Genomic DNA, 13504 nt, shown 5'->3' with positions numbered 1-13504 from the left:
GATGAGGCATTTGTGCTGCATTCATGTCAGAATAATTGGAAACATTTCTTACGGATCATATTTCATGACTCCCCTGTTCACAGCTCATCTGTTTCCTTTGCTCTTTGTTGTCATACAAATAGGAGAAAAAGCTATCAACGTGTTTTTTGAATGCTCTAAGCAATCAAACACAGCATCTTCTTTCTAGCCATGTTTTTTCCACATTGAAGCTTAAAGTGCATGAACACAGAAGTCAGATTATGATAACTCGGGAAATGGGACCATTAAAGGGTCCCATGAATGCACCATTGGCCTTGGTTTGTGCTCTCTGCCATAATAGTTTAGTTTAATTTTGTCATTCTATTATTTTTTGTCTTGTGAATATTGTTCAAAGAGAGAATAAAATCAATTCTTCATTCATCATTAATTTTGAGCGCATAAACATGTCAGAAATTAGGAAAGAATCAGGTTCTGACATGTTCAGATCAATTCATTTATCTGAACAGCAGTCCAAAACCCAATGACATTGGTTTTAATCCTCATAGGAATCAAAGAAAATGAGCAAATATCCACATTTGAAGCTGAAGCTGTACCTTTGATGCTTGAACCAGTTAAATATGTTTGGTATAGTGTATATAAAAAGCAGTAATCAATTAAAAAGTGATGATTGATTAATAAAATTGTTTGAAGGCTAGTTATTGGGATCTAGGAAAATACTGAAGCTGCCATATGTAGTGTGGTGTTCCATTCCCTCCCCAGGCCGAGAGTGGGCAGTATGTGCTGTCGGTACTTTTACACCATGCACAGGGACAAAGACGCAGCCACAATGCTCACTGTGATGTTAACAAAGCAATTTTCTTCCTCAAAAATGTTTACCCTGTTACTGAACCACATAAACATACATTAAGCATTGTTTCTGTTTCCTAATCCTAATTTAATGATGCTATAATGAATTAGATTCTGGAGTAACTGCTTAACATGACTAATTACATTGTTTGGTAAGTATTTCTGCTCTAACAGATGTGGTTAAAAAGGGACCTCAGGAGCAACTGGAAAGAAAGAAAATGACTATTTTCTTTCAGCCATCTTCATGGCTCTCCCAGGTCCCAGGGTATGTTTGTTTCAGATGTGAGAATCTCCCTCTGGGATGGAGCTTAGCCTGGTGCAGTAACTCATCTCTGGCCTATGTCTGCTCACAGTTTCGCCCTCAACCTGACTTTATGACTCGATGCTTCCCATAACACATGCAACTCTTTACCTCAATCCTTCCTCTCTCTCTCCTGCTCTGCTCTACCACTGACTGGCATGTTTAGTATGAAGCATATTATCTCTAAACCTATTTTCTCTATATATTCATTATCATTTCAAGGCATTTAACATACCTGGAAAGAATACAGACATTTTAAGCAGAGCCCTTTACAAGGTTTAAAAACAAAATAACAAAAAAAAAAAAAAAGATAAGTGAGACTAATTTGAAACACTGTATCACTTAGCCCTGGCCTGACTTGAAGGCCATGTAATGGTTATAGAGCAATTTCCTGTCTGGCCAGAACATCTACGTAGAGGTCAGAGTTCACGGATAATCTAATTCTCCTTAAATACAATTAACAGATTTGCAAGATAATGTCACACTGAAAATTAAGATGTCTATTTGTGTGTGTGTGTGTGTGTGTGTGTTGTGTGTGTGTCTGTGTCTGTCTGTCTGTCTTTCAGAGGGAGATCAAGAAAGACAGCATGCCTGCACCTGTTTCTGATTTAAATGCCCTGATACAGATCTCTTTTTTTTCTCTCTTGGACTCTCTCAGGAGCACAAGGGAATGAGCTGTCTGTTTGGCATGCACGTCTGCAGTGGAGATACTGAGCATGTGCGTGCATGAGTGTCTGAGCATTCGTCCCTACGAATGCATCTTGGTATGTCGTGTGTGTGTGTGTGTGTGTGTGTGTGTGTGTGTGTGTGTGCTCTTTAGGTTGCATGCTGCTATAAACACATGCACGTGTGTATGCATGTACAGAGAGGTATACCTTTGCCGGGAGTGCTTTATACCGAATCTCACACACACACACACACACACACACACACACACCGGTGTCTGCACCAGTAAACCCAGTTGTGTAAATCTACCTGCTTCCTCTCTGTCTTACTAGCCACAAACTCAGGAAGTGGCTCCAAAAGGTTCTTTGATTCTTCAGATTTTGTTTAGATTTAGGAGTTATTAAACCCTTTTTGGCTGCGAAATATAGTTCAGCAAGGAAAGAACATAAACACCACCTTACAGACCATTCAATCTTACAAATATAAAAGAAATATGATTGAAAAGGAATGCCATATTAACTGCTAAACCACCAATACACAGAGGGTGAGGGTTATGTAATGTTTGGCACATGTAGCTTTTTTAGTGGACTTCCTATGCGCTGAGATTACTCGCAGTTATTATAATTAACAAGGAAAAAGAGTGAAAATCTACTCTGCATCTCCTCCATTCCTCCAGCAGACAGATCACTTATTTCTGTTGTGGTTGGGGGCGGCTGGCCGTGAGTTTTTGTTTTGTTTTCTGCTATCCTGCTTTGTTTTGTTCCTGCTGTGTTTTGTTTTTTCCACTGACTCCCTTGAAGCCAGCTGACTACACACACCTGCATCCCATCTCTGATCACCTGCTCCCACCTTTCACTCCTGCCTGCCATTGCAATCAACGACTGTTTATCAACCCCGGCCCTCCGGCCACTCTTCGCTTGATCGTTGCTTCTGCTACATTGCCTTCACCACTACTCCTACATCTCGTCTCCGGTTAGCTGGTTTCCTCCCTCGGTCTCCCTCCCTCGAGCTGTCTCCGTGCCAGCCTCCAGTCCCAGTGTCTCCCCTTGGTTCCTCGCCAAAGGTCCCCCACGCCTATCACGAGTGTTCTCTCCCACTAGCCTTCCCAGCTTTCCCGTCAGCGCTTCCCTGTCCCTGGCATCCACCTCACCACTTTCCATTCCACATTACAATAAACATATTCATTGTCAAGCCTTGCATTTGGGTCCTTCTATTACCGTTGTCACAATTTCTTTGATGATTAACTATAGACCAGGGGCCTGTTGCACGAAAGTAGAATAAAGATATCCAGGATAAGTGAAAAAGCGCAGCTTGACTTAGTGTGATCCGCTCATCGCGGCTTAATCGGTTGCACGTTTGCCGAGCCAGGATGAACAGGTGAAGCTATGTCAAGCCAGGTGTAGATAGCCAGGATAAGTGCACGTTCACGGCTTTCTCAAATAGACCACGGTATCGATCACAGATTTACTGATGCAGAAATGAGAAGACGCATGCGCCATATGTTTCACCCAATGAGCAGCAGCTTCTAATGGAAAGTAACGAGGAGGTGAATGTGCAAAAAGGAAAATACGGCTGTTATCAAAAGGAGAGAAAAAGCCCAACATAGCGGACCCGACTGAATGTGTGGGGTGTAATAGCCTTTGCCTTAAAAGTGAGCAGAGGGATAATGTTCCTCGGGAAATGGACCCTACGGACTTTAGGCTTAATTTCAAACCCTTATTCACAACGTGAGAACATGTTTTACAACCATGCACAAATCTCTATAAGCTATATCTAATTCTTTGTACAAATAATGTTCATACAGAACAATTAGAAAGGGACAACAACTTTAAGATTAAGAAGCATCGTGGTGTTCCCGGTGTGATGAATGTAAACTAGCCTATGTACGTATACAGGCCACGTTATTGGTCTAGGGATGTGAGACTAATTGAGAAGGTTATGAAACCAATATAAGCTATAATAAAAAAAAAAAAAAAAACATTATGCCCACTTTTTAAGGAGTAACACAAACTAGGCTACCCTATATTAGAGAAGGATAAGCAACACTTTGGTTTATGGTATGAGTGGTGATGTACATATGTTGTATTTTTTTCTTCCTCCTTGCCTAATCTGTGTTATTGTTTGAATACCATGTGATGTGATCTTTTACTGCAACCTAATTTCCCTATGTGGACAATAAACATGAACTAACTAACAAGAAAATGAAATCATGAATGTATTGGTCTCTGACCAGTCTGCCATTAATATCATCTGGGAATATCGCTACATTATATCGTCACACTTAATCTTCGGAGCGCGTCCTGTATAAACCTGAAGCTGAGACCACGGACGCTGCGCTGCTCATCTCTACTTTTACAGAGAGAGTGGACACTGACGCGACGCACAGCTCTGCCGCAGCAGGCAGTGGCCACCGGGCAGCGGCCGCACGCCAGGCAGCCTCGACACAGTACCGTCCCACCGGGAAAAGTCCCACTCCGCATCAGGGTGCCAGTGCAACCATTTGTAACCGTCTAAACAAGTAGTAGTAGGGTTTAAAACTCGCGAGTAGGCTAATGTATGTTAATTAAAATAAAGCAGAACACATGCAGAAGACAATGAATAACTGTTAAACACGTTTAATTCGGATCAGACGGCAACTGATTGAACACATGAGACTCCAGGATTAATCTTAGCCTGGCTGTTAGCCTGCTCTGGACCAGGCTAGCCGCAAAGAATAAATCTCCATGGTTACTTGGCTGGGTTTAATTCAATCTGGTTTCGTGCAACCGAGTCCAAGCTAAATTCATCCAGGATAACTTGAAAATCTTATCCTGGTTTCGTGCAACAGGCCCCAGGACTCTAAAAAGCAAGAGTTAGTAATCTAGGATAAATACATTATGAAGACATTGTGGCCATGGGTGTATAATAAAACCTAGATCATAAAGCCCCGTTCATTCCTTTGAGTGATGCTCAGTGGCACATAAAGCCAAAAAATGATCCGTATGATGGGCGCTGCATCCACACTATGGGGCCCATAGAGAATTTGCACTAGAGATCTCAGCTGGCCGACTTTTAAATGATTTCTAGACTTTCCAAATGTTATCGGACCAGATGGATCAAATGATGATAGTGAAATGAGTCATTTTGCAGGGGGTGTGCCGCTCTAAATGTATGTAATGAATTACAGACGTCTCTCTCACAATGTAAGTCAAAAGTCTTTTTGGACCTCTTTGCTGTTGTAATTACATGGCTGCTATGTCAAATTGGCTTCCAAGCTCAGCAAATTTGCCTAAGGGCCTTATTGTGGCTCCATTGGGGTCCAAGTGTTTAATGATTTTATCTGTAAAATTAAAACATGGACTGAAAAAACTGACTGCTGCAAGTCTGTATTAGGACAGTGTTCATATTATTATGTATGACAAGCAACACAGTGGCCTATTTGACTTGCCTTGATATAGCTCAAATTGTTTGGTTTAGAACTTTTTCAGGTTTAGTGAAAAGTTAAATTGAGTGTATGTCAGAATTTATTCCACACTGTCAAACCATATCAAAGAGGCCATTTGGCATGGCGTACTGCATAGCTATCTACCTGGAAACTAGTGTGGGAGTGTCTCTCTTCCAATTGTTTTGACTGTCACTGATAGACTGTGTGATTCTGTGTGTGTGCCATTGTGTTCATTAATGCTCATAAGTGTTATTTTGTTATGGGTATATTATGTGTTTTAGTGTTTCTTTATGTATTTTACAATTTATTTTGTGAATAACTGTGTACAGGTCTGAGTGGTATTTTGCATATGCGTGGGCATATGTATGACAATGTGTTTTACTTCCAAAATCAACTCCCCTGAGGCTAGTAAAGCATGAATGGTGTCTGTGACAGTACACACACTGTAGGATAGCTCCCAACCTGTTTGGAAGTGTGTGTGTGTGTGTGTGTGTGTGTGTGTGTGTGTGGTCTTGTACTTCTGTCCTTGTGAAGACCAATGTGTGTTTTGGATGTTGAGTATGAGGACATGTCTGGAAAGTGAGGACATTTTGGCCAGTTCGCACTTCCTCAATGGATGTGTGTGGAAGTAACTGGCCAGGGCCCGAGAACCAACTGCAGCTAAGGTCCCTTTGAAACTGAAGGAAATCATTCCTTCTTTCTTCCCGCAAACAAATTGTCTTTTTGGAGGGGCTTAACCAAAAACTCACCAAAATTGGCAGCCGCATCAAGTCTGGTGAAAATTTCCTTGTGTTAAGGATTTCGGGAAAAAAAAAAAATTGCGCAAAAAATGTCTTGCCAGCACCCGCTTCAAAGTTATACAACTTGACCATTAGATTTAACGTAGACTAACAGAAATTGGTACACTTATGAAGCATGTCAAGACATACAACGTCAACAATGTCAAAAACGTCATTGGAGCCATACTCTAAACCCAACAGGATGTCCGCAATTTTTAAATGAAAGTTTGAAATGTGCGATTTTGGTCATTTACGCATGTTGTACTTTAACAAACTTCTCCTAGAGATTTCATCCAATCAACTTCAAATTTGGTCTATGCCATCTTAAGATATTATAGATGAAAAGTTATTTAAAGACCACCATCAAAATAGGAAGTGGGTGTCACTTGAGTGTGCATCCAATTTGCTCAAAACTTTTCAGGATTCATCAGAGTCCAACCCTGACAACATCTAAAGGCGGATATTGCCATAAGTCATAGCGCCCCCTAGTGGCACCAGGAAGTAGGTTTAAATGTCAAGGTGCTATACTTCAACAAACTCCTCTTAGTGATTGTATCTGGACTTCAAATTTGGTCTCAACACCTTAACGATGAAAAGTTCAAATGGTGTAGGCATGGCGGCCATTTTGAGCATTTCTCGATGAACAGTCATGGTTTGGCCTGCTCCCTTTGCTTAGCCACATCCCTTTCGTTACTAATGACCCGTTTCTTGTATACTATTGTGTTAGGTAACATTGAACTCAGCAGAATTACTTTTTCATATGCTTTAGCCACGCTCTATTTCACATCTAATGAAGTGTATCACGTAGAGTCTTGTGTGTGATGTCATTGAACCCAGTAGAGAGTTCCATTTTCATTGGTCACAGTTTGCAGTGTCTGAGCGATGCGCAAATGCACGGCTTCAAGAAGCGGCATCCCCCAGTAACCCCTATGTGCATGGAGGTGCAAGGGCCCGTCCAATGCTGGCTGCAGCTTTAAAGGAGAATTCCAGTCGTTTTCAACACGTAGCTCTGTTGTTTGTAATTTTGGAGTGCTGTCAGTGGAGAGAAAAAGTAAACCATCAGTGCTTCCTACACCGTGTTATCCTCCTGCTAGAGTTACCACCCAACAGACTTAAACAGGGCAAGTTTTAATTGTGTTTTTAGGCTCTTAACATGTTCAGAATGTCATTAAAAGTGTCTGCCTATGTGAGGTGATTCCTTCCAAGTAATCACAGGGAATCCGACTGTAGTAGATGTGAAAGAAATGCATGAAACTTGTGCTAATTCAGCTGTGTTTAGTTCCAGTGTTGAAACAGGACCATCTACAAATTTACAAACAGCAGAGCTATGTGTGGGAATCAACCGCAATTCTCCTTTCATTTTTTTGCTTTTAATCTGTAAAGTACATTGGTTTGCCTTTTAGTATTAAATGTGCTTTAGAAATGAATGTGCCTTGTCTATAATGCTGGTTCACAAATGTAAATCCCATTCCCATCAACGTTATGTCCTGGGTTTGAATCAGCCTTAAAAGCTTTTGAGGAAGCTATCCCACTACTCTCTCTAATTACGTCTGTCCTCTTTGAGCTGTTTAAAGAAGGCTTGATACAACAAAATAGACTCATCGTGGACCAACTCCGATAAGATGTACAGAATGGAGCATGAAATAAACACTCCTGTCTTGACTCTGTAGTAGTGTGATGGTGAGCTTATAGATTTAGATCCCAGATTGTGTTTTTAAGGGTCAGGGCTGAGGTTAAGCACGCACTTTGAGTTACTGCACATTGATATATGAAAATGTCCCCTCACATCTAACATAATGATTTTATATGTGGCCTCTTATGTGTATGTCTGTGTTAAGTTGGCAGCAAACTGTCTCATTCATCACACAGCTTAACTCATACCATCATTCATTTAAAAAAACATTCCTTAGAGCAAACTAAAGTTGTTTTTCCTGGAGAGAATTGATAGTCCATCTAAATAGAGGGAACCTAAAACTTTCATTATGACTTCAGATAAGCAGGCGGCTGAACCTGTAATGTAGTTTTGAGTTACAATGTGAGGGATGGGGGCTGTGGGAGCATTGCAAATAGCCTAGTAAATCACTAATATGTACTGCAGACTTTCTACACAGTCTGCTACAGCAGATAGCAGTATATTGCCGAAGTCGATTTAGCCTTAGGCCAGATATACATCCATTATCAATGGTATTGCTACAGCAGAGCATAATGGACTTGGAGGTTGCAGACTTCCTCAATGCAACTTGTGACGCATACATAGGCAAAAAAGAAATGAGCAAAGTAGATATGGAAGTCTAATATTCTAAAAAAAAAACTGCACCAAAGCTTTATCACTAATCATCAGTCTCCTACACTCTTGACGAGGGAGACTTACATAAATACATTCATATGAGAAAAAATAACAGAAACACAGGTTTTTGATATCTCCACCACCAAAAAGCTGGTAAACAAAGATCAATTTAACATAAGAGAGTACTCTTTACCTGAGTAATAAAGGCACACATGGACATCATCATATATTGTAAAAGTAATATAGAAATACAATTAACAAAGTTGAGTAAATGCCTCACAGGCTTTGGTGCATCTTAAAACACTATGAACAACAAAAATAAAAGCCATTCATCAACAAGAGAAAGATGCTTCTTCTTAACTAAAATCGCATCTCCACATGCAATGAAAATGCAGATATAGAGCAGGAACATGGTCATATAATGCCTTTTAACCAACAACTTTGGCATCTAACCAATACCAGACACTGGTACTTTTTCTTCTTTCAATGTGGAATCTGATCCCTTAACAGCTCATATGAAGCTCTCTAATCTTGTTCAGCTCCTACTGTGCGTTTAAAAGCAGGTGATAATTTCGGTCTGGAGCAGTTATCCACCTGACTTCCTGTCTACGGTGGAAGTGGGCTGTCACATCTGATCATCTTCAGGATGTTCCTTCTCTCTGAGGTCTCCGTTGGCCTGGCTGTGACCCTGACCAGGGGGTCAAAAGTCACATGTTTCCCACTGCTTCTCTGCTCTGCAACTGTGCAGCCCTCAAGTTTTACAGTGAGTATGTGCATGTGGACCAGAGAGAGAGTCAATTTCACTGTAGGAGTCAGGGAAATGGCTTGGGCTGTCAAGCTAAGGTGAAAACAAGATTTTATGGGAAATCTGTTTCTGGTTAAAGGACATTTTCTCTTCTGCAACAGTTTTTTCCCCCACTTCCAATGTTTTCTCACCGGCAATGTAGCAGTTATGTATGGGGATAACCAAAACATGTGAACTCATGAAGGAAGTGCTCCTGGTTTAACTAAAACATGCATTCTATATTGTTTGTTTGGCATACCTGATATTGTATTTCAGTCTCCTTGGTCTCTGAGTATTTGGGCAAATGTATATTTAAGTGGTCAGATAGCTGCCGTACAATTGTCATAAATATGGACTATAAATAAGGTAACATGTTAACTTTAATCATTTATATAGCTTTCCTGGTAGTCCTTCAACTGGAATAACAAATCTCTGTATAGAATCTATATATAATGCATGGGCACCTTCAGACTACATAAAATAACCCATTAAATACATTAAGTAAATGCACCTCATTTTAGATTATTGAAGTTGAATCAAAGTCATGAATGCAAGAAACTGTGATATTTAAATGTATTTACATTTTCGTTATAGTACCCTCTTTGCCTTTGAATGTGGTCCTTCACTGCCTTAATTTAAGTCCAATGTGCTTCCATAGCAGTTGCTTTTGTTACTAATATTCATATCTCTTTCCACATTCAAGCATGTTGCCTTCTCCTCCATCCTGGCCTTCCTTTCCCTCTCAATCCCTCTTTGTCCCTTGCTTTAGTCTCCCACTTTTATAATGTAGCTTCATTGTTTTCACCCCTCCCTCCATCTGCACTAAACATTCTTAAAAGTTTGCATTTCACTCCATCAGGTTCTCCAGCTAAGTAAGTTAATCTAGTGAGAAGCCATAAACATATTGTTTATGAACACGGCAGTAAGTGCATTGTTGGCAAGATACACCACGCTGATTTATTTTAGGCAGATCTCAGGGAGTAATACGAGGAGGAAAACTGATTTCTCTATTGCTTTATATGCTTATGTCTGTCTGTCTTTCATTGCCTCCTCTTGCCTCTTTCTCACTATGTTTCCCTTCTCTCAATCCATCTATTTCTTACTCTCTTCCCAATCCCTATGTCTAATTTTCTATGCAAAAAACACAACCTTTCCACTTCCGTCTCATAATCTGTATGTCATTCTGAGCTACAAACTCTCTCAGATGTAATGTATAATATGTTGTTTATTTTGCTTCCAACCTGACTTATTTTTACTTTTATTTCAACGGCAAGAGGCAGCATTTGTTTGGAAATATGCTCTGCAACAAAATGGGTTGTTCTGAGTTACCTCAGTCCAGCTGTAATATTGTTTTACTTTATGCAATTAATTGCCTGTCAGGCGGTTGGCCTGCGCACATGTCATCATATGCAATACTGGTGTTGCACAGGTGCTCAAGACACGGACACAGGTGTCCATCAATCCAGGTACAGGTGAGACGATGAAATGTGACACACCTGGAGTAACAGATTACTGTGTTTAAAGGCCTATCAGAAGGTTAGCAGTTTGCTGTAGTACTGGTGTGAGCAGTTTGGAAGACAGAAGTAAGTAAAAAGTAAGGAACTACAAAAAGAGTTTGAATTGTAAATCAGAAATAGAAAAGTAATCAGCAGCTCCTTTGACTCACCCACCCACACGGACCATGTTCCTGCTGCCTACGCTACATAAAGAATCAGCACTCTGACCTGAGATGTGGAATTCATGTTTAAGAAAATAACTTGTAAAGTGTTTTTTTGCAGAAAAGATTTCTCTTTGTCATAATTTTGAACAATAAAGAAAAGAATGCATCCATTTTAGATAAAGTGATGAAGTAGTTTAAATATCTGCAGTTTGGAAAGGCAAACATTGGCACACACGATGTGTTTAGGTGTGAAATTCTCTGTCAGCCCGTTCTCACTCCTACCTCATAAAACACTGAAACTTGGTTAGTAGTAGTTACACCTAACTTTTCCGTTCTTTTGCCGCATGTCACTAAAACGTATGTCCCAACCCATCCATCCATCCATCCAATCCAATCCTTCAATCTTTGTCCGCTTATCCGGTGTCGGGTCGCAGGGGGAAGCAGCTCTAGCATGGGACTTCAAACTTCCCTTACCCAAGGCGGTCCCAGGCCAGGTTGGAGATATAATAATATAGATTGTTTAAAATAAATGAAAATTGTTAATCACAAAAATATATCTGCTTTCCTCATACTCATAGTACTATTACGGTACAGTGGCTGACCCAGACAGGTGATAAAAGGTAAGTACTTTTATTGTCCAAAGAACAATGCAGGTGACAGTACAGCAGGAACAGGCAGTAACTGTTGTTAAAATACAGGCAGAATTACAACAACAATCAGGTAGGCAAAAGTACAAAAGAAGCGGGCAAGAATCATAAACTTGAAACAGCCTTAAGTCCAAGAACACCAGCAAAGCAAACTCGAAACAAACCGCTAGATAGAGTGACACACAGACAACTAGAACCTGGCAGAGGGAAAGTGGGAATGGTGAGTATTTAAGTGCTGGGATGAGGTGAAGCTGAAAGCAAACAGGTGAATCAAATTAGGGGCGGAGAAAATAATACGGGCGGGAAAGCAGAAAAAGGCAGGAAAACAAGTGACCAAGGATGTAACCAAACAATGGATTTCAAAACAAAATAGGAAGTAGATAAACAAACAGAAAAACATGAAACACACTACAACAGAAACTTGACAAAAACATGACAATAACGACTTGTTTTCTCCCAAAAGGTTAATATACAGCGTATTATGATATAAATATTAACACAAAATGCTGTGAAAAAATCTTTGAAAAGAAAGAAACTTTTGAATAAATCTATTTAAAGTGTGTGGATAAATCCAACCACTCCATGGCAGATTTAAGTTTCACTTTCAATGATTCCCTGACCGATAGATGAGCATCTTGGCAGCAGGGATTTAAACACCTAACTGAACATGTCTGTAAAATAAAATCTAAAGTGTGGGTTGCAGTTTGAAATAGTAAAAGATTATCCTAAACAAGTAAGATGCAACTTGAGTTGTCCACATAGGTACACTCACTTTTCACTGCGTACACACAATGTTTTTTTTTAATTATTCTTCTACACCCTTACACCACTTATTAATGTCAAAAAGGTCAAATGCAGGGACAAGATGGCCAAGGAAAATCATATCCACAGAGGGGATAAAGAGGAGGTGTAGCGAAATAAAGAAAGGTGAGTCAAGGAAGCTGATGAGAGGGCAAGGGTGAAAAATGAGTAAAGAGACGGAATGGAGGAAATGAAGGACAAAGGAGTAAAGGTGGATGATAAAAGAAGTTTTGAGAGAAGCGTGGAGAGAGGGGTAATGACACTAAAAGGACAGAGAAGAGGTGGGAAAAAAAGAAACACTAGGGGCAAGGAAAGTGTGTGAGAACAGAGGAGGTGTGGGATTGAGAGGACAAGAGTGACAAAAGTAGCAGATAATGAGAGACAGATGGAGGGAGTGAAGCGAAGGGAAAGAACGGAGAGACGGAACAAGGAAGGAAAAGAGGGATGACAATCACAGGGGGGATGAGACAAAGATGGACATGTGCGATGGATGGAGAGGTGGGAGGATGAAGTGATATGGCATCGAGATGATGGTAACACGCCTCAGCTGGACCAGCCTTGGAACCCCGACGTGGCAAAATGTGTGTGTGCACAGAGCAGCAGCAGCAACATGGACATGTTGTACTCCTGCTGCAATAAAACCTGAGATCAGAGCAGATGAAATCAGCAGTAACGGACACATGCGGTACACTAACAAGCACATAAATTAAGAATCACACAGAGAAGCAAGAAAACATCACCGACAGATGAGATCCAGTTGTCTCGTAGTAATTGAGACCATATTTCAACCTTGTAAAATTCAAGGATGAATAACATGATGTGGTTTGATGTGCTTTTTTATTGTTGAAACCATTTGGTTTTAACACGCCGATGGATATTCTGTTGAAGCGAAACCAATTACGTGACGGTAAGTTAAAGAATGCTTTGAAACCTGAAAGTCGAAAGTGATTAACGAAGTGAGGGATGGAGGGATGATTAGGTAGAAATTTGGGGAGGAGAGATGCATGAAGAGGTGAATAGACAAATGAAAAAGCATCCAATGGATAGAGGGAAGAAAGAAACTAAACAAGCTAAATTAAGATTTGGACACAAATGACATTCTGTGTATTTTTGTGTACATAAGGGACATTTTTGAGCCAGAGAAAGCCTCCAGTGTGCTATCTCCTATCATTTTGGTCTTTTTGATGTACCAAATAAAAGATGTTGAATTCTCCTGCGTTGAAGGAGTCCTGGAAGCCATCTGTTGGTGTTCAAAAAGAAGAGCGCATGCTTCCCACGTGGGAAAAACTGACAGCAGATCCGACCACTTAGAGAAAGAGGTCATAAAACT

The sequence above is a fragment of the Etheostoma spectabile genome, chromosome 16 (genome assembly GCF_008692095.1).
Source record: "Etheostoma spectabile isolate EspeVRDwgs_2016 chromosome 16, UIUC_Espe_1.0, whole genome shotgun sequence".
In the NCBI taxonomy this organism is placed as follows: Eukaryota; Metazoa; Chordata; class Actinopteri; order Perciformes; family Percidae; genus Etheostoma; species Etheostoma spectabile.
This window is presented reverse-complemented; position numbering follows the sequence as displayed.